This window comes from Callospermophilus lateralis, chromosome 10 (assembly GCF_048772815.1).
Source record: "Callospermophilus lateralis isolate mCalLat2 chromosome 10, mCalLat2.hap1, whole genome shotgun sequence".
NCBI lineage: Eukaryota > Metazoa > Chordata > Mammalia > Rodentia > Sciuridae > Callospermophilus > Callospermophilus lateralis.
Genome location: NC_135314.1, coordinates 18,981,498 through 19,009,266, shown reverse-complemented (window position 1 = coordinate 19,009,266; position 27,769 = coordinate 18,981,498).

Sequence of the window (27,769 nt, the reverse complement as noted above, 5' to 3'; positions counted from 1 at the left end):
GTTTAGTTGAACATACAGCTTGATAGGGAAGTTAATGTGCTTAAATTGGAATTATTTTCAGTCGTGGACATACCATATATCACCATTCCAAAAATTAGTTTATTTTTTTGTCTTTCACTCTTTTTTTTACTTATTCATGTACAACTTATTCATTTCACATTAAATTTATTCCTCATAGCTTCATTCACTTAAGGGCCACAGAGCTATATACATCTACATGGCTCTTTGATTCTTCTCTGCATCATTTATAAAAGGTTAACTCAGCCGGGCACAATGGTGCACACTAGTAATCCCAGAAAATAGAGAGGCTAAGACAGGAGGATCACAAGTTTCACATCAGCCTCAGCAAATTAGTGAGGCCCTGAGAAATTTAGTGAGACCATGTCAAAAATTAAAAAGGTTTAGAGGTGTAGGTCAGTGGTAAAATGCCTCTGAGCTCAATCCCCACTTCAAAAAAAAAAAAAAAAAAAAAGTTAACTCAAGAGTTTAACTTTGCACTGCTTAAATATTATTGTATACAAAATACTGCAATGGGTTTAAATTTCTTAGCTCTTGAAGTATATGTATATATTTTTTTTCACATGTCCATGTATTATATATTTAAGTTTTATTGTTACTTTGCTAAAACAACAAAGAATAAAATAACAATTCCAGGAAAGAAGTCTATGTCCTTCTTTCTTGTTATTAGTCAATGACCTCAGTGAAAATCATTATCACCCTAAGAGGTGGTAAATGGGTTCCTGTTGTGTAAATAATCAAGGTACAGTAAGGTAAGCTAATGAAGCATTTGTGATGTTTTTGAATTTTGAATTGCAGCGACTTCATATTTTTAGCTTGATTTAAAAAAAAATGATTTTTCTTTTAAGTCACTTGGATTGAATTTTGTTGAGAAAACATGCTGAGACATTGGACTTGGATACATTTAGTAATGAAGATTATTTCAATTTTCAAGATCATTTAAAGGACTAATTGCAATATTTAGTGGCTTGCTGTGTTTCTTGTTATTATAAGTTCATCTAATTATTGGTCCCCTATAAATTGTAAATATTTATAAGAGGTAGATAACCATCTCTCTAAGCTACATTGCTAAAGCCAGCAGAGTGGATGACATAATAATAAAGGACACAATCTGCAAAATCAAATAAGTCTTAAAAACCTCTGTCAGTGAATTTTTCTCTTGTTGCAAAGCAAGGCCAGTCCCCAACCTGAAGTAGCTGCAGATGTCCTCAATTACATTTGTGTGTGTGCGTGTGTGTGTGTGTGTGTGTGTGTGTGTGTGTGGTTATGCTGAAAAGATTTCACACAGATTGTTCACAGTAGCAGAAATGAGGTTATTAGAGGGGATAGGAATGGAAAAGGGGGAGCACTCTTATGGGAGAGATGGATCCTCTCAGAGAAGATAGGGGTGATGTGCTTCTTCTGCCTTCAAATTTCATTTGTTGGGGAGGGGAGTGAGTTAAGAAAGTTTCTAGAGAACCCCATGAGGTTCACCTCTTGACTTTTCACTGACAACAAGATTGCATCAGACTTCCAAGTCTCTACTCTATCTGGTCTTACCCCAAAGTAATGAGATTTTAATGTTATAATGATATGTTAAAGATACAAGGCCACCCTGGGTCACTTTGGCCATACTAATTAGAATTTGTGTTTTCGAATTTGATGGTTAGGGGACTTTGCTTTTAATTATCCTATCTCCCCATGTTCAGGAAACTGGACTATGTGAAGGCCACAATAGCCCCCCTCTTCATGGTACCTGTGTTCTTCACATTGGCAGGGAAAAGCCTTTTGGGCTGACATTTCTTCTGAAGATTACAGGTTGTTTACTGAAGAATATAGCTTATCTTATTGATTTACCCACAGAGCTGCAGATAAATTGCTTTTTAAAAGAAAGCATGTGGGGATGAACACAGTATGTCCAGTTTATTGAATTATACCCTTTACCTCATGTCTATCTGTTATTTACTTTAACCTAAAAGTTATAGTCCCAAATTAGGTTGATTAGAAAATTTCTTTTTACATAAATACATTATCAGGGAGAAAAATCAAATTTACACTATTTTGCAGAAGAAATTACATTTTTTCAGTCCCAAGAATAACATTAAAGAGTGATATTGGTTATAGGTTTTCCATTCTTCACAGAACAGCCATTATTATTATTCAGGAACTTGCATTATCAGCATCACCTGGCAGTATTTTATGAGGAATGTTGAATTTCTGGCACCACTCAGAGTGGCCAAATCAAAAACTCTGGGGGTTGGCAGAACAATGTATTCCCATCACACCTACAAGTGATTCAAAAGAACACTAAAATTTCAGAACCAATGGGCAACAGTGTCTATCAACTTCCAATAGGGGTATACATTATGAGGGATGATAACATCAATGGACATGAAACCAAGAAAGGAAGATCCAGTGTTACTTGTGAAAAAAAAGAATGCAATGAACAAAAAAAAGTACATGTTCTACTGTATACTTATTCTACTGTTGTTAAAATGTGTTAACATTTTATTCCAGTGAATATAAAATAACAATCATTTCTTCAGAAACCATTATCTCTAATTCTCAAATTAGTTTTCAGTTTACAAATGTGAAGGCTCAAAGAAATAGCAGAAACATACTAATTCCCAAATAAAGAAGCAGACCTATCTATTCGATGGACAGGAAAATTCCTTGAATGACATGGAGACAATGCTTGGAAGATTAGGGTACTCTGAATCTCCTCCCCCTCCCCAATGTCATTAAAATTCAATCCATAGGTTTTTGTTTGCTTTTATTTTTTGTAAGATTAGCTCAAAGGACCCATGAAACTTGAACACAGGAGAAGCTTCTTTTCAAATGGGAATATTTTGGTGTAGAACCTAAGCTGAATTGGTTGGTCAGCCATCATATCTCCTCTAGTAATATTCTTATTCATAAATTCCATGAATCCTCACACTTTTCCTCTCAAATGTGTTATTAAGAAACTGATTTTGACTGTATTATTATATCCTTAGCCTGATAAACCGCAATACCTTTGTGTTGAGTGAATATTACATGAAATACCTTGATTCTTATGCAGCTACTGTAAAATTTTAAATTTGAATACTTCTATTATTGAGTATTTCTAGTATTATATTATTATCATTCTCCCCTAAGATTTATTAGACAGTAGATTTTAATGATCTTACCATTTAATCACTCATTTTACTCTATGTCAATAATGATGTAGGGACAGTTACCATCTCCCTTCTCCAACCAAAAAACTGAGAGAGTAGTTTTGTAAACTATCCAAGGTCATTCAGTAATGAAGCTGTGGAACCAAAATTTAAACTCAGCAGAATTCCTTTGGAATTCAGGAAAATTGTAATTGGACAGTCAACCTTAGAACCCTTGAAACCTTGAATTCTTTTGTTGTTTACCAGGGACTGACAATTTATTGGGTTGCTATCAATTGAAGTTTTAGAAATATTTGCATCTTTAAAGAAATAACTAAGTGATTAGTTATTAAATTTTCATGAATAAAATATTCATTCTTATATTTAAATAGTTATTTTGCATCTTTAAAACAGTCATATACTTTGACATTATTATATAAACCTTAATTTTCAATGGGACTATATACAATACACATTCTAAGTAAAAACTATTATTGAAAAAGATGAAACTAGAGCATAGCCTTGAAATCCCAATGCTGAAGTGATTTCTAATCTTTTATAAAGTACATAAAAGGAACTAACAGCTGATTCCATTCACAAAATTACCAACATGGTGGTTCAATTGTAGAAAACTTCACAATCAATTCAGTCCAATGAGAACAGGCCCATCAATCAATCACCCAGACATTTAATCAAAACACACAATGAAAAATCTATCAAAACAAGGATCTGAAAGCAATTGAACTTTGATTACTTGAACACCAAAGGTGTGTAAGGTTTGAGAGCTGAGTTGCCTATATGTCAAATAAAAGCAAGCTTTTTTTTCTGTGAACTGAATTGCCTTGGGTGATTCAGAATGGAATTTGTATCAACCTATCAATTTTCTAAAAAGCAATTATTTCTCCTCCAAAGTTTACAAATAATCAAGTATAGAAGGAAAAAAGCAATATAATACATATTTTGTTTTTCAAAAATTCTGTACAAACTTGTTATATAGAGGAAAAAAAAAGAGTCAAATTACTGAATGTCAAATACACATATATCAAATCAGAAACAAGATGAAATAAAATTATACCAGCAAAATTGATTTCTGACATATTCCTTTATCCCAGATTCAGGTATCAAAGTGTGTTTCCTTATTTGAGTTTCTGGAACACTCCCACAGATTTCTTTACAAGATACTAGGCTTCGGGAACATCAACACTCACCACCACTTCAAGTTCACTAAACAGTATTTTTTTTTAATTATGAAATACTTTATTTTAAATGAATAAAAAAGTCCCACAAACAATTTAAAACATCTGAATTAATGTAACTGAGTATCTAAAATTTATATTGATCATTTAATTTTAAACAATTTGCATTACCTAAAATCAATTGAGTAAATATTCACCATTTGAGTAGTAGATAAGAACTGGAGGTTTTGAACTTAAATTGAAAATATAGTGTGACAATGTACTGTCTCATATTGATAAATGATTGTATTATACCTTTTGAAAAATATGAATAACAATACTTTTTAGTTCGATTTTATTATCTTGCAGTGGGGGGAATATTACCTTGCAAATGATTTCAATTCGTCCTATAAAAATTAAAGCTTGAATGGTTAGACCTATTAAGGAGAATTATGAAAATCAACTACGTTTCTAAATCTGGGCCAGTATTTGAAGGCCCATCAACCACTTCCAAATTTTCTGGAAATCAAATCAGAGAATTTCATCAAAGAGTATGGCCAGTAGAGTTTTATTAAATCTCTTCTGTCACCCAAACTGGACAACAGAGAGCAAAGAGTCGTGACAAGCTCCTTTGCTCATGTGACCAGGTAATGCCTTTTTTATTTTTAGTCAGAATTTTTACTGCTCTTTTGAGAGCAATTTGAAGAAAAAAAGTTGATGTGGGAGCTCATGGTTTCAGAGGTCTCAGCCCATATACAGTCACCTCCACACTTTGGGTCCCAAGATAAGGCAGAACACAGTGTGGAAGAGTGTGATGAAGTAAAGTATCTCAGAACATGGTACCAGGAAATGGAGATAGGGGTTGGGGGAGAATCCCCTCATACGGACAAAATATATAACCCAAAGGCAACTCCCAATGACCCACCTCTTCCAGCCATGCTACCGCCTACAATTGCCACCCAGTTAATTCCTATCAGGGGATCTATTCATTGTTTAGGTTAAAATGCTCATAATCTAGTCATTCCACCTCTTAACTTTCATGCATTTTCTCACACAAGTACTTTTGGGGGACATCTCATGTATAAACCATAACAGCCTTCAACCAGAAAAGCTTTATTTAAACTAGCATCATTTCTGTTTGGTCATTGGCTGTTCCTGATACCTTGAAGATTGAACACTTCAGTATAAGGCTCATCCTCCACATTTCATTCTTATTACTAGGGTATTCTTGAATACAAGGTGTTAGCACAGCTTTTAAGAACAGCTTCTTTCATTTGCTAGTCAGCCAATTATAAAATTTTGCTAATAACATTGTTTACTTGAAATTTGCTAAGAGAGTAGATTTTAAATATCTTCACCATATGCAAACACTCACATACATAAACACACATGCATAGTGATAGACTTTTTTTGAATAATTATTATGTAATGAATATGCATGTTAAATAATCAAATTGTAAACCTTGAATGTATACAAATTTTCTTTTTAAATTATACCTCAAAAAATAAAATATAAAATAAGACAAATACATGTATTTTTTTTTTAAAAAAAGATAGACACAATGACACTGCTGAAAATGATCCAGTGTGAAAGACATCCAAAAGTTTTAGTTAATGACCCCATTCTAAGCCTTGTCTTTCCTCTACTTATTTTGGTAGGCATTTACCTCCCTATTTTCTCCAGTAAACATTGTTTGTATATCCATCCAGACCACAGGAATAGCCTGAAAATTTTAGAGGCTATAACCTACTAAACTCGTAAGAACACTGTACTTTACCAATGCTTGGAAAGCATCCTAGTGAGAGGACATCAATGAAGAGAAACTTGCATGTAAGGCAGTCACCCATGATTCAAGCTGCTGAAGAAGTAAAGTGAACACAACCACAACAGAGGTCTTACTGCAGTCCTCTGCCTGTGATCTCACCAAAATGTTCTGCATCTACATTTTGGCCCTGGCCCTATTCATTTAGAATTTTTTATCTGGAACATTCTCTACATTTTTTTCTGAAAACCTCCATTTTTCCCAATACTGTTTTTAATGTGCTGGCATATGAAATGAGAAAATGGCCCATGTTCTCCACCTTGGCTTGGTTTGAGGGACTTGTTCTTGGTTCCCCCTGTGGCAACCACCCAAATATCCAGTGGCAGCTTTCCAATTTCTTTGGTTCTCCAATAAAATGTTGGGTTTCTATGAACTAGCAGCTCCCTAGTTTTTGTAGTTACTTGTTTACCAGATTACCCTCTCAAATCTATTGAAGTGAGGAGATTACTGTTTGTTTCCTTTGAATCTCTAGAATAGAGAAAAGGTGTGAAAAGTAAATAAACATTCAAGTCCTCAGTCTTCTCTGCTGATTCCTTTTTCATGGGAATGGTTAGGGTCACATATTTTAATGTATAGACATACTTAATAGAGATGACAAATATACACATTTAAGAAACAGTGTTCTCCTCAAGTCTTTCTAAGCCACCTGCATAGATAGACACAGCCTTGGGGTGGGATATTTTTTTTTAGATGTGAGAGATGGAACTTAGGGCCTTGAGCATGCCAAAAACCCTATGCAGCTGAGCTATCCTCCGAGTTTTGAACTGAATTTGTCATCTGCACTTTCATCTTCAGATTTAATTAATTAATTAATTAATTAATGTGTTTATTTAATTATTTAGCATTCCCCAAATGTAGGAATCAACTGATTGTTGTGCGTGCATGCATCTAACTACATCCAATGCTAACTAAAGACATCTTCACATTCAGGAAGGAAGAGAATAAGCCTTTGGTACCTAGGTTATGCCTGAAGTAGATTAATCATACTTTATCTTCTTTCTTGTTTTGTGGAATGAAACAGAATAAAGGAAATAGTACAGTGTGCATTCTGTTAAAAGAAACAGAATCATGAAGGGCCAAGTCAGTTTCTCTGTCTAAAATTAAAGGAAACTAAAGGCTGATTTTAGGTTTGGGGTGCAGTTAAAAAACCTGATTATAGGCAAAATCGCATTTACCTGATACATCAAATTCCCCAGAGAGAAGAGGAATATACAGTCACACAAGATTGTACCCAGATGTTTCACCACAAGCCTGATGCACACTCCCACCCACAGCTTCCCCAGGCACTGAATCTAATCATTCTTTGCTCTCTAGTGCTTCTATGGGAGATATACAGGATTTTATAGGTTCCACCCTCTCAGGATTGAACTTCTGTCTTATTGGTCCATCATTCTGCCACTCATATGCTGCTTGATTTCTAGCAGTTTCTAATCATTTCTTCAGGGTTACCAGCTTTAAACTAAGAATAGTAATAGTCTCAAGTCTGATGACTTAACAAATGTAGAATATTTCAAACAAGACCATGGTAATAATTATTTCAACAGCTATTAAGCATTGTTGGTTTAGTGTTTTACCCCTTTCAAGTCACCCAACAAACATTAGTGATCAGATTACCACACAAGTCTCTTCTTTATTGACTCCATTGATCAAATTAAGAATTTTATTTAGGGAAGACTTTAAGTCACTGTGATTTGTCTGAGTGAGCATAGTTACAAAGTGATGGAACAAAACCAACTGTTTTTATATTTGTTCCAATTCTCTTTCTTGAGCAACTTTTTGAACCTGATTATTAAATTTGTTTCATAGTGGTCTAGGAAAGCAAATCTGCGAGATTCCTCATAATTGCATACTTTTAATTCTTGGCTGTCAGACTGCCAGTAAGAGGTAAAGTGAAGGTTTGTTCCTACTGGACTGTGGATTAGTTGAGGTAAGAGTAATAGTAGTGTTGTGGTGGTAGTGACTGGTGCATTGTGGTTTATATGTGAGGTGTTCCCCAAAGCTCATGTGTGAGACAATGCAAGAATGTTCTGGGGTGAAATGATTAGATCTTGAGAGCTTTAACCTAATCTGCAGATTAATCCGCTGATGGAGATTAACTGGGTGGTAACTGAAGGCAGATAGAGTGTGGTTGGGAGGAAGTAGGTCACTGGGGTATGACTTTGGAGTCCCTGGAACCTTGCTCTTTCTCTCCTTCTTGACTGCCATGGACTGAGCAGCTTTCCTCTAGCACACTCTTCCCTCATGATGTTCTGCTTTACATTGTCCCAGAGCTAAGGACTCAGCCAATCATGGTGGCAACTTCTGAAACTGAGAGCCAAAATACACTTTTCCTCTTCTCAGTTGCTCTTGTTGGATCTGTTGGTCACACTGGTGAAAAATTGCCCAAAACATGGCATTAGATCTCACACTGACTTCCTTTATACTTAGTTTTACAACCTATGCTCAAAACAGCTTGATGACTCGTATACTGTTACTACTTTTTGGAAAAAAAAAAAAAAAAAGGAGATTTAGGAAGTTTAAGTAACCTGCCCAATATCAGATGTAGACCTTAGAAGGATACAAAACTTGATGAGATTTCTTATTTTTCAAAGGCATCTTAAACAGGTGTGGACATGTAAGTCTCATTAAGGTGAAAAACAATGTCCAAAATTGGGGATGTATTTGATTACAACATTGTACAATCTCTCTTAATATCATAGGATTTATATTTTAAAGAAAATTAAATATTCTTGATCTTTCTTTTGGCAAAGAGACATCCAGAGAAGCTGAACCAATTGTCCAAAGTCTCTCCTCTCACAATTAATTGAAAACAGGAAAAAAAAAATAGGTCTGGTGATTTATCTAAGCATCCTTTTTTATCCTTTTACTCTTTCTTTCCTCCTCCTCTTCTCAACACCCCTATCTCTCATAATCATATTTCTGTATATGGTAATTTGTTTGTTTATTTTTCTGTATTCTTAGAGAACACACTTTGAGGTAGAATTAATGTCATATTAAAATCAAAGTAAATTTTCCACTCTGCATTTACTGTGGGTTTCTCCTTTGTCTTGAAGCCTTCTTTAATTCCTTTATGGATTGTTTACTAGAAATATCTTCCTATGTCAACCTTGCAACAGAAAGCCCTAATCCAGATCCAGTTATGCACCAAAATTTCTCAAAGAATCACTATGTAATGAATAATCTAAATTTCAAAATAATTGTCAGTTTCAGAGGATGAGCACCTGGATTTAGAATGAATTCTATCATACTTTCTAGGTTAAATATTGAGGTCAGAAAGCTAACAAAGGTTCTTAGTACCTTGACATGCAAATATAGGAAGAAAAGAGTCACTATATCTGTACTGTAGAAGATCCCGAGGAGGAAAGTTTCAAAACAAGTGAAATAAAAAAAAAAAAAAAAAACAGAAAATGCTAATTGCTCTATTTCTTTCAGGATGATCAGTGTTTGATGTAGAATATAAGGCCTTTCCTACATTAGGGATATAAAAGAAGAAGCACTTTGTTCTTCCAGAGAGAAAATGAAAGAGGAAGATGTAAATCCTTCACCAAAAATACCACGAGGCTGAACAGTGAGATATGGGAACATGAACACTAAAATGAACAAGTGTCACCAACTACAGAATTCACAGGACATGCTCTGAACTGCTAAAGAATCATGCTGTTGAACTGTAGTTGGTTCTCCATGAGACACAAAATGCCCCTCAGGGAAAGAAGCAGTTTTCCCTCAAAAGCTTCTCCCAATTGTTAAATTTCTCTATTAGTTGAACACTCATTTATTTTATCAGAAATGGCTAGGGATGTGAGTTCCAGAGGCAGTTTCTCCAGGAGTGAATCCTGACTCTACCCCTACCTACCTGGAAAATAATTAATGCTCTTAAGCTCTTTGAGCCTCTGTAAAATGAAAGTATAACACTCTTCTTTTAGGCATTTGAAAAACTCATGCAGTACATTAGAATGCCTGGCACATATTAGGCTAAATACACATTAGCTACTGTCACTAATAATAAGTTTTCCCACAGATGTTCTATGGCTACCATGCTATGGGAAATTTCACAGACAGGTTTCTGGTCTCACAACCTCATTCAGTTTTGTAGCTAGAACCGAAGAACACTTGATGACAGATTACCCCTGACTACTTAGCCGTGTCACACTGCCACCATGTTGTCTACCTTCCAGCATGCTGCTTCCTTTATCTCTGACATATTAAACATAATAAACTCTTCCATTCTATCTTCTCACTTTGAATGTGTCTCTGTTTTACCCATAAACAACATTGTCCAGTGTTTCCAATGCCAGTGGATAGAACTGAAACATTCATAATATTCTTTTGTATCAAACTTACAAGAGTAAAAATAATCTAGCATCTATCTGACATTTGTCTTACACATTCTTTTTTTAAAATTTTTTTACTAGTTGCTCAAAACATTACAATGAACTTGACATATCATACATTTGATTCAAATGGGATATGAATTCTTATGTTTCCATGTATACAGATTGCAGTATCACATTGGTTTTACAGCCATGTTTATACATACAGCCATACTAGTGTCTACTGTATTCTGTTATGCTTCCTATTCATTCTTAACTGTCTCCAATTTTTTTTAGGCATGAATTCTCATTTATAGTACCCATCTCTTCTATTTTCTTTCAGTAATAATCATATCATAAAAATTGTCAACTTCACTATGTGCAGTGGTACACACCTGTAATCCCAGAGGCTCAGGAGGCTGAAGCAAGAGGATCATGAGTTCAAAGCCAGCCTCAGCAAAAGCCAGGTACTAAACAACTCAGTGAGATCTTATCTCTAAATAAAATAAAGAATAGGGCTAGAGAGGTGGCTCAGAAGTCAAGTGATCCTGAGTTCAATCCGTTGTACTCCACCTCAAAAAAAAAAAATTATTGAGATCTTCATCAGACCTAGGAACTTTTCTTCAGTTCCTCCTTGGCTAATATTTTATCATTTTATTTTTCAAATGTGTAGTCTAATAATCTTTCTTCTCATTTACATTATACAATTCCTTGAAATCTTTTTTTTTAATTGGGGATTAAACCCAGAGTTGCTTTACCACTGAGCCACATCCTAAGACTTTTATGTATATATATATATAATTTATTTAAAGACAGGGTCTTGTTAAGTTGCTTACGGCCTTGCTAATTTGCTGAGACTGGCTGTGAACTCTTTTATTTTAATGAGATTTTAGACACACTTAAAAAACCATCAGGAAAAAGCCATTTCTTTGTGGATGTGGATGTGCACACAAGGGCACACATATATACTCCTTCCTTGTTCTCTTTCTATATCTGTGATATGAGACATTTTGGACCCCTCACCACCCTTTAGAAATTATTTTTCCTGTTGGTTTCTGTGACACTGACTTTTCCCCTTTCCCCCATCCCCTCCAACATGAACAGTAGTAGAGAGTCATAAGTAGTTCACAGTAAATTTACTTCTCATTTTGCTTACAAGATTTATTCTTATTTTGATAACTGCATTTTCTTTTGTAGGTTAGTGCAGGTTATCAGTTTGATTCATTCTTACATTTTGATAATAATCATTGACAATATTTGATATGACTCTTTGTCACTAAATATTTTGTTTGAATATTTGTTATCTTTCATTTCCTCTAAAATTGGAACTCTGAATTACCTATTTGTAGTTAATGAACTACACATTTTTCAGGAAATGGTATACCATTCCTGTGGGAAACATGACCCAGAATTCTGACAGTCCACTTCCTGAATGCTGACTGTGGAACCCAAGTTCCAGAAAACACTGACCATTCCAAAGAGGCATTTAAGCATGGTCTCCATAACTAGAAGACTGTTATGCCTGGCAAAACATCCAGAACCAATGAAATCAATGAATATTCAGTTTTAATTTATGTAATATTTTAAGATTATAATAAAAATGTTAGTATTCTATCACTGTAACAAAAATACCCCCAAATTAACTTAATAAAGGAAAATATTTATTTTTGCCTCACATTTCCAGACCTTTCTATCTATAATTGTTTTGGGCATGTGGTGGCACAAAATATCATTATGGGATCACACCTGGAAAACAAAACTGCTTTTCTTATGGCAAACCCAAAGCAAAAGAGGAAGAAGGGTTTAATTTCTCAAAATAAACTTAAAAGGGTTTCCCCTAATGGCCTAATTTCCTTTCACTATGCCCCATCTCTTAAAGGTTCTGCCAGCTCCCAATAGCACCATAGACTGGGGACCAAACTTTCAATACCTGGGCCTTTAGGGAACATTTCAGATTCAAACTACAGTAAAACATAAAGGAATGTTGCACTTCCCATTTTTTGAATTTAGGAGGAAATTACATGCATTATGTTATGTGTTGTCAAAGATTTCCAGAGAAACACAAAGCTTTTACATAATCCCAATATAAGTTCATTAAGTCTCATTCTATCATTTTATCACTGAGGAGACATAAATATCCCAAGGTCCTTCTTTTAGTTGACATTCTGGCTGGTTCAGTTTAGTGTCCTGTGATTAAACAAGAGTGGCTTCCCTAAAAATGAAAGCCATAAGCATTCTTAAGTATTATCTTAATAAAGTTCTTCTATATAATGACACTGTTGATATTTTATTTTGTCAAGGGACTGTAGCTAATAAATGAGATTTTACTCTTTACTTTTAATTTTGTATAAAAAGATAGAGAAAACAGAAGAGGAGACTCGTAAGAGAACACATATAATACAAATGGAATTTCATTTGGCTTACAAAGAGAATAGATAAATGAGAACAATACCCTGAGTAGGGGTAAAGACAATGCTATACAATTAAAAGCAATCAAAAGGAAGTGTTTGCTAAAGAAAGCAGTAAAAAGAACAATAATATAAAATTTATTTGAGTATCCCTGTACTCATGGTAATAGGAAATAATGAGTCAGAGATAGTATACATTGACTTTCTATAAGAGATATAACAGCGCATTGAAAAAAATACTTTTTCTCATGGTCTTGTTATCCGCAAAAGAATTGTTCACCAGGAACATTGATCAAAGTAACCAATAATATCAATAGCAAGACTATTGATCTAAGAAAAGCATTTTGATTTTTTTCTGAATTTTAAGGTAAAATCCAAACATATGGCATTTTAACAACATGTTCTTTAGTGAAACACTAAGGCATTATATTGGGATCATGAGGAAGGATCATGAAAGGAATGTCCAGTTATTTGATACACTTACTGAATGATAGAGTATCATTTTAGACAATCACTCTCCAATTGAATAGTGCCTCCATTAGTGTTCAGAAAAGAATGATTGGTGTGGTTACTAGACTTGAGGCCAGGCGCGTGACTAGACCGTATGTATGTAAGAGAGTCAATGGAGTTGCATAAAAGGAAAGAAGAATTTTCTCAGAAGGCAGTTATTGGTGAGTAAACTCATTGAAGCTTTTGATATCATAAATAAATGTTTGCAAGTTAGAGCATAGGAAAAGTTCTTTGGTTATTTTGATTATTTTGATTATTTTTGATTATTTTGTTTATTTTGGTTATTTATTCTTTGGTTATTCTTTTGGTTATTTTTATTATGTCTCAGTTAACTGCTGGGGTAGAGTCTATGTGTAATTATAACTGTAAAGTCTATGTGTAATTATTTGAAAAACGCTGGATACTTCATGAGCAAATCTAATAGTTTAAAATTCATGAGCATGTTCACCATGAGTAGCATTCCCTGCTAGAATCTAATTGAAGTTAGGTTTTATTAGATCCTTAGGAATGTGGGTAAATTGAGCTTCATTTGTTACTGTTCTTCTTACATTTGTGGAAATATGTGACTTTGAGAAAATTTGGTTAAACACTTGTGACTTTCTGTTGAAAAGTGATCCCAATTTTAACAGCTAATAGGAATTTTCTTTGAAGAGTTGCTGAATTTGGGTCCTAGAGAAGATCTAAAAAAATTAAAAGGAGACTTCTGTTTTTTTTTTTTTTTTAAAAATCTACCTACATCTAAAAAGATTTTAAATTGCTCTTCCATGGAGAGTGTTTGCTAGTCAGTAGAAAATGGATTTGATTTTTCCTTTGATGAAGTAACTTAGTATTTTTTTGATGTGCTGAGAATATAAAACTCAGTAAGGCAAATAATTCTTTCACAACAGGGTTTTTCCAAACAATCTGTTTTTGCAGATTTCTATGCAGGAATATTTTCAATCATGTAATATTTTTATAATGTCCTTTCTAGTATTCATCAATCTAAACTAAGTTGTGATTTGATTAGAAAATATTTTGGCCTATTTTAAAGGTATGCCAAAAAAAAAAAAAAAATCCAAGATCTTTGCTTTGAGTTTTATTTCTTTATTTATTTTACTTGGGGCTGTTACATAGAATAATAAATATTGTTATGATATATGATATCATTAAATCTGTAATAGAGGAAAATTAAATTTTAAAATTCTTGGTATTAGATACTGAGCTTCACAATTAAATATCCTTCCAAATAGCAACGTGGCATAATAAAAATATAATAAAAGCATTGCTTCCTTAGAAGTTGTTCTCTAGTATTCTTATATTCTTTTGAAATATATCTGTATCAATACATACATAAATCAACTTATAAACTATTTAAATTCATTATGTCTAATAATTAGTGATTATCAAATTAATGAGATAATTAAAATAATTAAAAATTTAAAAATTTTTAATATCATAGTACATGCTCAGTATTTAGTATTAAGTGAAAAAAGAGCTATCATAGAAGGACATTTGAATAATAGTTAACTGTAGAAACAGAATTGTCCTTTTACCTTTGCTTTTCTCTATGATTTTCACTTCTAACATGGTTCACTTATAGCTTACCATATTAAGAGTTGTGATCTTAGGTTTGTTGCATTAAGAACAAAAATCTTACTTACACTTTTTTTTTTAAAATATTATATAGCCACAACTGTTGTATTAAACCACTTGGTCTTATATATATTCATGCATTTCACCTTAGAAATGACTCTGGTATGTTTTTAATATTACAGATTGTGGTTCATATGGGATTAGACAGGTATAGTGCTGTGTTCATCTCAGTATATTGTTCACTTACAAGAACACTCAGCTCTGGGTTGAATTCTGCAATCACAGTTCTGTATATGCTCAAGGAAGTGTATATGTTGGGGGTGATGTGTGATAATTTGTACAAAGGTACTATGGGGACTAGTGGCTGGGGTGCAGGTGAGTTTGAGGTTTGAACAAATATGTTTTCTCTATTAATAGGCACAGGGAAGAGGGTGAGGGGCAATGGCTGCTATGAAAAGTACAGTACATCACTCAAAATTACAGATATTAATAAAGCATTAGAAAGGAATTTTAATCGACAAAAATGTATTTGAAGAAAAGAGGACTGTATTTAAAGAGCCCACATTGCAAACTTTGACAGTGATTGCCTTGGTTAACTTAATTATCAATAAATAACACATTTCAGGCTGACACTTCTTAAAATGTGCACATTTTCCACATAATGCCTGAAAAAAACTAAAAGTATAATTGTTCAAATGTTTCTTTAAAATATAGCAGAGAAGTATGGGGAATTAGTAAAGTTGGATCTGCTCCACTTTGCCTGAACCCACTTATTCTCCTGCTCAATTTTGGAAACCTTTATCTTCCCAATAAAAAGAATGGGTGTGTTTTTTATCTCTGTGAGCTGCTATTTAAATTCATTTTCTGGAGGCCTAATTTTAAAGATGATTTTTAATGTCATGTACAGAGTGTAAGAACAAGTATTATACTCATTCTAAATCACAGGATGAATTTATATTTTGTTTATAATGAGTATTGTGTGAAAATATCACTCATTATAATATTATTATTCTAATATTTCTAAGTTACATTCACACTTATTACAAGCATGCTTTAATTTTTAAATCAACCTAGTAGGAATGTTGGATAGTATTAATTTGCTTATGTATTTTTTTCCAACATGTGTGGTTTATCCCATTTTTCCTTTCATGATTTTTAGTTATTATGGACATCACACAAAATGTAAGATTGTGCCCCATAGTATTATATTCTTTGCTTGCTAATGCACAATATCTACAGCAGGTATAAATAAAAATTGATTAGAAAGTGTTTTACCTACCATCTGGAAGTCCAAAATCAGGCTTCAATGAATAGCCTTCCACACTTACAGATTCTAATATCCTGGCTTTTTATGATAATTTTCTAAGGGCAAATCCAGTTCATAGTTTTCTTTTTTTCCTTTTACTCCATTAACCTATTGCAGTTTTGATTTCAATTACCTTGTAATGCATATAAAAATAAATTACAGAGAGAAAATATTACAGAGAGGTTTAACAAGTTAATGGTAAATTAAATGCACTCTCTTTTTCATTATGCAAATTTGCAATGCTGTGGAACATTTAGCACTCTCTCCTGGATAGCATTCAACATTTTATATGCAGATAAGTCAACAGCTCTAGTGAACTTTTGCCTTACCCCTGCATTAATACAAGAAATAAGTACTGAAATTTTTCAATTGCTTTACCAATCTTTAGATAGGGTAAAAGCCAATTCATTATTTCATACAGAGCATCCATTTCTAGTCATGTCAATCAAGATGTTTCTTCTGGAAGAAAAAAGAGTATCATGTTTGGGGACAAGCAAAGATATGAAACTTTAAAATTTAAACTTTTTGATGCATTTAATTATTTTCCTATTAAATTGACTCTAAGATTGTCGAGCAAGAAAACAAGCATAATTTTTCTATTGTAATCAATAAATATCACTTTCTTATTTTTCAATAGTTCCCGCTTACCTGCTTTAATTCCAGCTGCCTCAAAATGAGGAATCCGTTTCTATTTATTAAAGTTGAAATTACACAAGCTACAGTTGTTTTAACAAAATAAGCAAATTAACCTTATTCTAAATATATTTTCCTCAAATTGGTTTATAGGTTTAAATGCAGAAACTTATACTCTGCCATCAACTTGAAAGATTTTGGTTCTGATAACTTGAATATTTTCTGTATAATTTCAATTAATTTCTTAATTTAATCTCAAATGCTTTCCTAGATATTCAAATGGCTTATAAATATAATAATGAAAATTAGTATATTCCGAGGTAAAAGTAGAACAGAAGCACGTTGTATCATAGATACATTGAATGAAAAGAGAGAAGAAGGAAGGAGGGAAGTAAGAGGAGAGAGAGAGGAAAAGGGGAGGGAAGAAAGAAAGCAAAGAAGGAAAGATAGAAGAGAAAGGGAAGAAAGTTTTCAATGTTATCTTTCATTTGTATAAATAGGTGCCCACGGACAGGGTCTCTCTAAATTGTACAGAATGGACAAATCTAAGGTTGGCCAGAAGTTGATCTTTCTACGTTCAGAGACAATATCGTCCCATCATAGTTTTTCTCCTTTCTCTAATTTCTGTGGTTTGGACATCATCTTCTTTAGGCAGATTGCTTTGTATGCCTACTTCATACAGCTCCATGTTGAAGAAGCATGGATCTCCATAGTACCTTTTTGACTCCTTGGAGATTTTTAGAGCTATCTAAGGTAATAAAGTCTACAGCTTTATATATCACTTTGAATTTGAATTTTGATAATCTTATAAAACTGTATCACATTCTAATTGGCAAAGTGAGAAGTATATCAGATAGGCATAAATATATGAATATCCAGCCAAAATATGTTTGAAAAGTAAATCTTCTACCTATAAAACACTTGAAAGAGAATGTAAATCTCCAACCTTCATGCTAAAAAGTATCACTTAAAAACATGATAGTAATAATTTTTCAGTGAATTATTGTCAAGTTTTTATTAGTTGGATAATATGGGTTATTTTTTTTAATTCCCTGAAAGTAATTAATTTTGAAGAGACTTTATTAATATCAATGATGAAAAGTTCATGTTCAATTTCTTTTTGTTGTGTGTGTGTGTGTGTGTGTGTGTGTGTGTGTGTGTGAGACACCAGGGATTGAATCCAACAGTACTCTAATCTGCAATCCTTTTTATTTTGATACAGGTTTGCTCTAAGTCCTTGAACTTGCAATCCATTTGTCTCAGCTCAAGTCACCAGGATTTGCAGATGTATACTACTACACCTGGCTCATTTATGTTTATTAGGTAGATTTTATGCACAACATAGTTTTGTGCAATGATCAGCTATTTTTAAGGAGTTTTATGTTTCAAAAGTGAATTCAAAATACCAGTGTTTATATTTTCTGATACAACGTAGAAGTTCTACAAATATATGCCACTTGAAAACTAACCTGTTACAGTTACATGGAAGTTCACAAAAGACATGAGACTCCTGGGATAGAAACAAAAGGTCTTTCTTTCTTTCTTTCTTTCTTTTTTTCCTCACAGCAACAAAAGTTGCTGGAGTGTTAGCATGTCTATGTCAGTTCCTTGAAACCCAGATCTCATAAGGAACACTAGGTTCAATATAGATACCTACACAAATAGTGTGCTGCATTATTTAGGGATGTGTAGTAAGGGGAATTTGTCACTTTACATCAGTGATCAAGTCTGTTTTTTCCCAGAAAAGAAAATGTTACTTCACCCCTCAAAAACAACCTATGAAATTGTCTAGGTAAAAAGTGGCCTAGGGCTAGGGTTGTAGGTCAGTATTAGAGTGCTTGCCAAGTATGTATAAGGCACAGGATTTGATCCCCAGCACCACATAAAAACAAATAAATAAATAAAATAAAGTCATGTGTCTTATCTACAAGTAAAAATATTTAAAACAAAAAAAATGGCCTTACCAAGTTACCATACCAACATCATTAATTCTATACTTCATAATAAAAACTTATATTTCAGACTATATTATAAAGTATGAAGTATATATACCATTCTTTTAGCATTAATATCTCACTTGCTCTTTCTTCTGATATTTATGCAAAGTAGTTGAATATCAAGTAAAAATTAAAGAGGTACACTAAGAATTCTCATACTTATCAGAATAAGGCAGCATGATTGGAAATTCCCTACAGATTGTAGTCCATCTGGTTGGAGGAGGCATACTGCCCAAGAGGTTCAGCAACAATTATGTTCTAACACTATATAGGGATATTCCAAAGCACCATCCAAATGTAAGCAGTCCAACTTGGTAACATAATGTCTCCAACAAGTTATTGAAATTCAACAACAGGATTTGCAGGTCACTTTGCTATCTAGAAGTAAAATCAGGTGATCAGGAAAGGCTTCCATACCCCCAAATGAGACTAAAAATAACAAGGCATATGTGTAGTATTCAATGGGAGCTGGTACAATACATAAGTGACTGCAATGGAAAAAGCAATTGCTCCTATAGGTTCCCTATGCTTACGATCAGGAGAAAAGATTTATTCATAGAAGAGGAAAAAATGTACAGTGATAGAGCCTCGACTCGAAAACAGCAGAGAACTAATTCCTGAATCAATTTCAAGCAATGGTGAATCACAGCATAAAACTTGATTCCTGTGGTGATACCTTATATCTGACCCGAGAGGTGAACCCTCATAAATTCTCAGTACCATTAAGAAAGTGAAACTTTTGTTGCATAAGATTCTTACCTCTATTCCAGAATGGTCAAGATTGCTACCTTGAGGTTAACTTAGTGTGTTTCTTTTTTTCTCCTTTAGATCAAAGCCACTTAAAAAAAAAAAAAAGAAGAAGAAGATACAAATATATTTATTTGTATCTACTCCTACATGATTTTCAGGTCTTAGTAAAAATGTGTAAATTATAATCTGTTAAAAAAAGCTGCACCATTTCCTAAGTATGATAACTCATAATCACAAGATTTACTTAGCAGTAATAGCAGTAAGAATTCTTTTAGCGTTAACTTTTGTACATCAAAGTATGCTTTATTTTAAGCATTTCAATAACTTTATAAGCATTATTAATATAAATATTATAATGTTTTAAAATAGTACAGTACGATGAGAAACTCCTATTTCACTATACATGGAAGAGTTGAAAATGATGGAAAACATATTTGAAATTGGCTAAAACAAGAAATGAATTTTATTAACTCACATAATTATGAAGTCTGGGTGCCTCAGGTCTTCTTTCAGCTATATCTAGTTATAACAGAAGAAATGATGTGATTGGCATTCATTTCTTGTTCATCTTCTGGCTCAGATCATTTCTATTCCTCATTCTCAGAACCTTCCTTTGTGATTACAAGGTATCTGCCCACCAATGTCCACCCAGGAAGGTAAGCAGCAATCACTTTTCTGTCGGCTTCCATAGATGTTACATGATTCATTTTTAGATCCTCGGCTCAGCTTTGAAGCAAAGTTACTTTGACCCAAATCTCCTTGTTGGCTTTACCCTGGAGATAAGCAGGAGCTCCACTTAGCTTGTAAAGATCCAGAGTGGAGAGGTAGGGCTTGTTTCTCTGACCCATGAATCAAATTTCTGGATTGTTTCTCTAAGTACCATAAACAACTTTTGCATAATCAAAATGAAATACAGTCACTTCACCTGTTTGTAAATTATAAAAGATCTTATAAGGGAAAAGCATGAGGGAAAATGAAAGCATTCAGTTTGAACTAGAACCAACAAACTTTAAATAAATAAATTCAGTGAATTTAGATAGCATATTAAATTTAATAGTTCTATTCTAATATTTTACCTGAATGAGTCAGAAGATAAAATATGATTTATTTCATTTAGAAACTGTTTTCAAAATAATCTTTAAAAAGCAGATATTTTACTTAAATATATGTAATCACATTTCATTGTTTTTTACATTATATGATTAGTGTATTATATGCTTTAGAATGACAATTAATTTTGATACTTCGTTTTTCAAATTCTGTATGCTAATATATATTGATGTAAGTGTTCTGCTTTTGAATATGAGTGAAAATGGAAGAAATAAAACAGTTCTTGTTTGTTTTTGGACATTTAAAGCTTACCCTGTGATTGGGGTTAAGCAGTACAAAGACACACCTGCATTTTTTTTTTCATTACAGTGCAAGAATCACTTGTGTGTGCATTGGAAATTGGCAGAGCTGAATGCTTAGGCATGTCTGTAATCAAGTTCAGCCTTTTAACTGCTGAGCTCTTGGATACTGAGTGCAATGATGTGAGTTTATGCCAGTTTTCAAGATAGATATATGTATGTATCTGCATGATACTTTTCATACAGAAAACTAATCAAATTTATGTCTTTTTTTCCATTACCTACATTATTTTCCATACACACCTGAATTAAAGAGCAGATAAAAGGAAGCTGTTGCTTGTGCCTACTTCTGAAAACAACAAACTTGTGTTTCATTTTGAATGTTATATTCTTTATAGAGTGCATATAATTTAAACTTTTTCCAGAACTACACACTTAATTTGTCCTGAAAATATGAAGCATTGATGTATAAGATGAAATTGATTACAGTGGGAGTACTCATGACTGAATAAGTCTGAAAATCTCCATGTTCTTCCAGAAAAGAGATGAACAAATGTAAGAAACTGAACATTTTACCAATTTAACTTTATAAAATAAATCTCATTTGTTTTCTGTTTTTTGATTCCCTAAAATATGTAGAAATATATTTAACTGGTGCAGGGGAAGGGGGAGCAATGTGGGAGTAACTGAAAACAAACCTATCCTGAAATAGGTTTCTGGTATATGAATGGCACTACATGAGTGCTTAGAACTTCTATATAAATGTCTGGCATGTTTGATGATCTCACTCACTCTATTGTTTTTTTTTTTTTTTTTAATGATGATGAAATACAAGCTGGGAACTGCAGATCGATCTAACCGGTACGGAGTTGAAATGTCTCAAAAAACATAACTGATATTTATTGAGACCATTATGAAAGGAAAATGCAAATATGCTATTCCTTTATTCATCAGAGTAATTGTATTTGATTGGTTACTGATCCTGCTTCCTAAGATGAGGAAGGTCAAACTCAGAGATATTGGGTAACTTGCCTAAATCATTGTCACTGTGCAAAGAAATATCATTTTAATTCTGGGTCAAATAGGCAAGTGTCATAAGGAATTCAAAATTCTTTAAGGAGAAAAAGAAATAAAGATTTGTATTTAACAAGATAATTCAGATTCACTGTTTTTATATTCATATCATTCTTCCTGGAGCTACTATAAGCTTTCTACTAAATTCCAACTTTCTTTCAATGTAAATTTAACTTATTCTCAAATAAACTACTGTTCATGATATAGCTGCCTAATATTTTAATTTGCTTTTTCAGACTTTTTCACTACTTACTTGCAAAATTCTTTATATTTTTAATTAAAAGGAAATATTATTTTCTCCATATTAAAAAAGAACCAAGAAAGAGTCCTTCTTGGCACGATATTTAATAGTTCTGCTATTTTCTGGTTAAAAAATACAGTTACCCTTAGCAATTATACACCAAAGTATTAAGTACATAGTAAACAAAATAAACAGAAGAACAGTGATAATTTTTCTTCTCCTTCCTAGCTTATGGCACAGTTTAAAAACATACATGTATGTAGTTGATTCATAGCATATGAGAGTTGTTCATTATGGACTAATATATTTAAATACAAATCTTCTGCAAAGAAGATACAGATAAAATAAATTGTAGAAATGTGAGATATTTAGTTTTATCAGAAAGGATAATTTAAATTTAAGATATTTATTATTTTTATGTTATAATATGGATAAGTATGACATTTATGTAAAATATGTTAGAAATACAAGTGTGAAATGGGAAAATGGTGGAATGAGAGAGATTCCTGTCTGATATGGCAAATGGGATCTTTTCAAAGTAGTATTTTTAGAAAGGAGAATATTTGGAATTCTGTGCAGTCTGAAGGTAAGTAATAATCCCCTGAAGCAAAAATTGCTGCAAGAGGAAAGAAAAGCAATCAGCTTGTGTTCCTTTTTAGCTGCGGGCTCCATTAGGTCGCATGGCAATAATGGCAGAGAGTTCAATATAGCACATTTTGTGTTTGGCACTGTCTCTCCTGTCAGGAGTTTACAGAACAGAACTCTGATGTGGTAAGGCTCCCATATCATTATTTTTAAATGAAATATTATGTTTCATTATAACCAGCTATCATTGCAATGAATAAGACCATGACACTTCAATATCTGATAAGACTACAAAGATACTTCAAAAATTATCTCTCTATATTTTCAATTCTATTGAATAAGCTGCAGAACATCCTAAATCACATAAAACATAAGTATCAAGAAACATGCTCTTTGATTTATATATTTGAAATTACATTTTAATTCTATCTCTTAAATCAAGTATTGAGTTTCTTTCTTTAGTTTATCCTACATTGGCCATTCATTATATCCTCACAGAGCAGCATCTATAGAATCTTATGATGATTCAAAGTAATACTAGTATAAGCCTCCCACATAATCGACTATATTTAACTGTTATTAAAGACACACTTGAAGAATGAAACTGATTTTTCATTTATTTTTATATGGAAAAAACTTTTCTCTTTATTTTTTCAGCATTTTTTGCTACATAACAGCTTTTTACAAAAAAGCACAAATTTACATTTTTATTTAAAAGAATTAGTGATTGGAGCTCCTGTGTGTCAGCCTCAGGCATTGGGAATTTCTTTTGGTTGTTAAGAAATATAGCTGAATGAAGGTTTTCAAATTGGTTGTGTGTGTGTGTGTGTGTGTGTGTGTGTGTGTGTGTGTTTACCAAGTCTGGTGCCTCAGGTCTCAGATATAAAAAGTAATAGATACACATTTGATTAATTGACCTGAAGATAGAAGTAATCTATGATCTTAATTCTCACTAATAAAACAATGTTTAGAACAGCAAAATTTAGCATTGAATCTTACCATCTTCTGTGGACATTTTTCTTCAAAACAGCTGATTTTAATCTTTCTTTGTAATACTGAAAAAAAAAATGACCAACATGTTCTTTATCATGGACTCTCAGTTATGGATGCTCAGCCTCAAACTGACCCTTCTTTGCTCAACTCTGTTCTACTGCTAGTGTTGGGATTCTTGAAAACACACTTTGTTATTGATTGATTGATTAATTGACTGCTTTAGTGTGTGTGCTTGTGGGTTGTTGTTGTTGTTGTTGTTGTTTGTTTGTTTGTTTTCCTATCTGAATCTCTACTGAGCTCTGCCCCTTGGGAGCAAGAGGGGGATACATAAAATTTCCATTTCCTCTTGTTCTTAACAGCAGGTCCTGAGCAACTATACCTCACTGGAGAAGTAACAGTTGGCTCAAGTAGTAGTAGTTTTGTTGATATTTTCCACATTCCAAGCCCAGTTTGATTTATTCCTTGAGAAACAATGTATCAGCAGGTCTGTTCTTCCTTCCTGATGGGTGTGGTCACTGTAACAAGGAATTCCTGTGGGGACCCTAAACTGTATGTGGTTGTTAGCATTCTATCCTTAGAGATATCAGTCTCAAAGATCCAACAAAATGATTCCTCCAAGCACCTGAGGCACAGCCAAGATGAGCAGTCTGCTCTTTGGGAATGGCAGTGGATTCTTTCATGCTAATAAATTGTGACAGTCTTGAACTCATTTTGGTTTGTTTTGTTTTCCTAGTACTGTGTTAATATCTGCCTCCTTTCCTTTACTCTTTCACCAATAAATCAGTATTTTCTCTTTGCATTACACTCCTACAAAACCCAGTAACAATTTTGAAATAACCAGCAAGGATTCTTTTCCCAATCACAGAAATTGATGAAGTATCAATAGTTGTCCAAGGAAATGAATGTCTGAGTAGGGATTTGGAGTTTGATTTTATTACGTTATTGAGCTTGAACATAAAAATAAGTTCCTTGCCAAAGTAAAACATGATGCTAGTATACTTTGGCATATAGTTGCATTAAAAACTAACTGAATTATCACATGTTGTTGATCAAGATATTCCTGGATGAATGCACAGTTGCTTCTATGGACCATCTCAATAATAAAGAGAGCAACAAAAAATGATGGGGCTGGGGGTGAGAATGGCTACAATTGATTGTATCAGAGTACTTACATATACAAAAGAGCAATCTCAGATCGCTAAGGTATGGACTCAACAGTGTCAGAGAACCATAAAACTTCCATGGCATCTCTAAAATAACCTCTTATCTATTAAAGCAACACAGCCAATTTCACAGGAAAACAGATGGATAATTTAACTTTATTTATTGCAGCTTTGCAATGTAAATTAAATTTTCTTGCTAAGTGTCCATTATGAAAAGCAGAGTTAGGAAAGGAGTATGACCCTGTATCATCCATAACTCATAAATCAGAGGGAAAAAAAACACAAAAAAAGCAAGGAAGTAGATTGTGTGATACTGGTGTTTGAGGAACAAGTTCAAAATCCATAGTGCAGGCTAACAGGAAGGGTTCACTGGTTAAAAGGTGTATTCATAGCGGAATTTATTTTTCCAGAAATCTCATGTTTTGTTCTTAAAGACTTTTCACTTATTAAATCAATTATATCCAGACTATGTAGGATAACTTCCTTTACAGAAGAACAATCAATTGTGAACTTTAAATCATAACTAAAAAATACATTTTCATTATACCAAATTAGTATGACAGAAAAACTAGAGATCATAGGCTAGCTAAGTAGACACAAAACTAATCATCACAGGCTTTGCGATTGAGAATATAGAATATCTAGATGTACTCAGAAGAAAATGAAAATTTGAGTTGTAATGTTACTCTGAACATCCTTTTCCAGGAAAGCACTCAATCTCTTGTTTCTGAGAATACATGCTTCCTCTTGGGGAAAAAACAAAAGATAATAAACTTATTTGAAGCAGTTGCCTTGTGAGGGCGTGCATGCTGTTCTCAAAAAAAATATGATTCACACCTAATTACCTATATATCAGTAACTAGGGTCAGCATGTTCCAGGGGAAGGCTCACCACTGTGAAAATAATTTCCATCCCAAAAGAATCAAAAGGTTTTTGTTAATTTCCATTGTGAGAAACCTAAAAGATACCTGTGGGAATGAATGCTTAAAGAGTTAGATTAAGAATGATGGAATTTACTACCCACTGGATTGAGATAAATGGGTTGATATGGGTATGTACTACAAATTCTTTAAGTGTGGTATATGGCTCATAAAGCTTGAAATTTACTTGATTATTGAAACTTGGATTCAGTGGCACCTATATTAAAGCAGTTTTAGTTGCTAGAACTTTCTTTCCATAAGGTAGAAACAGGAATAGAAAGATTTAGTAAAAGAAAAATGTTGAAGTGAACTTATCACCTGTAATTTACAAACCAACCCTGCTCCTCTGACCCCTGCCTCCCTCACTCCTACTGAATATATCCACTGAGAGGATATTTCTTTCAAAAGTGTATAAATAATAATTAGTGAGGCAATATTAACACCAACATCTACGAAAAAATCTATGGTGCCTTTTTTCTTTACCATAAGTATGAAAGTGCTGCCATTGAAATGGTCCATTTGATTTCTGTGACTGGTGCCAGGTAAGTGTGACACTTAAATCCCAGTACAAATAATAACTCACGTGAGAAATGTGGTTAGTCTCTAGATTTCACAATTTTGGAGTCCACCAAAGATTTAACATCAAGGAGACAATATTTGCAGTTTCTTCCCTGCCGGTGACTAGGTGAAGCATTGTATTAGAAGCCAGGTGTTATTGCATCACATGGAAATCCTATAATGAACAATCTTTTATGCAGCTCTAATTATCAACCTGACCAAGATTTTCTACAAAAGCAGAAAAGAAGTAGGATGCAAAATAGTTGTATGAAAATCATCAGTTTTGCTATATGTCAATAACATGTTATGTGAAATAGAAGTAAATGGCAACTGTCTCATTTATAATAACTACCCAAAATTTTTAAAAAGCCTAGGAGCAAATGTATCTGAAAAGGTAAAAAGAAAATCTACAATGAAAAGTAGGCTACACTGATGAAAAACCTTGAAGAGGACACACACAAATGAAAAGCTAGTTCATCCCCATGGATTGGAAGAATTAATACTGTTAAAATATCCATACTATTCATAGATGTTTATAGATCCAAAGAAATCCCCATCAAAATACTAAAGACAATCTTCATAGAGATAGAAAAATAATTCTAAAGTTTACATGAAACCACAAAAACCTCTGAGGAGCCAATGGCATCCTGAGAGAAAAAGAATTAAGAAGGAGGATTTATAGTACCTAATTACAAATATGCTTCAAAATATACACAAAATATATTTGATGAAGGTGCTAGGAATGTGCATAGTAGAATAATCAGCCTGTTTAATAAATGGACTGATTTGTAATATTGGGTGTCCACATACTAGACCAGATTCCTACCACTCTCCAAAAACAAAACAAAAAAAAATCCTCAAACAAGAAATTAAACACTCAAATGTGAAACCTAAAATTATGAAACTAAAGGAAGAAATATTAAGTGAAATGCTTTAGTGCATTGAAATGGACAAAGATTTTTGGACAGTAAAGACTTCAAAAGAAAAACTAACAAATGCAATAATAGACAAATGTGATTGTGTTTAACAACAACAATAAAAAAAATCTTCTGCATGTTAAGGGAAACAATCATCAAAGTGAAGAACCAACTCACAGAACGGGAGGTAATATCAACAAACCATGTATCTGACAAGTTTTTAATACGCAGATATATGAGGAATTTCAAATTAAAAAAAAACCACAATAACCTGATTTTAAAAGTTGGCAATAAAATTTAAGTAGACATTTCTCAGAGGGATGTATACAAATGGTAAGTGTTTCAAATGAG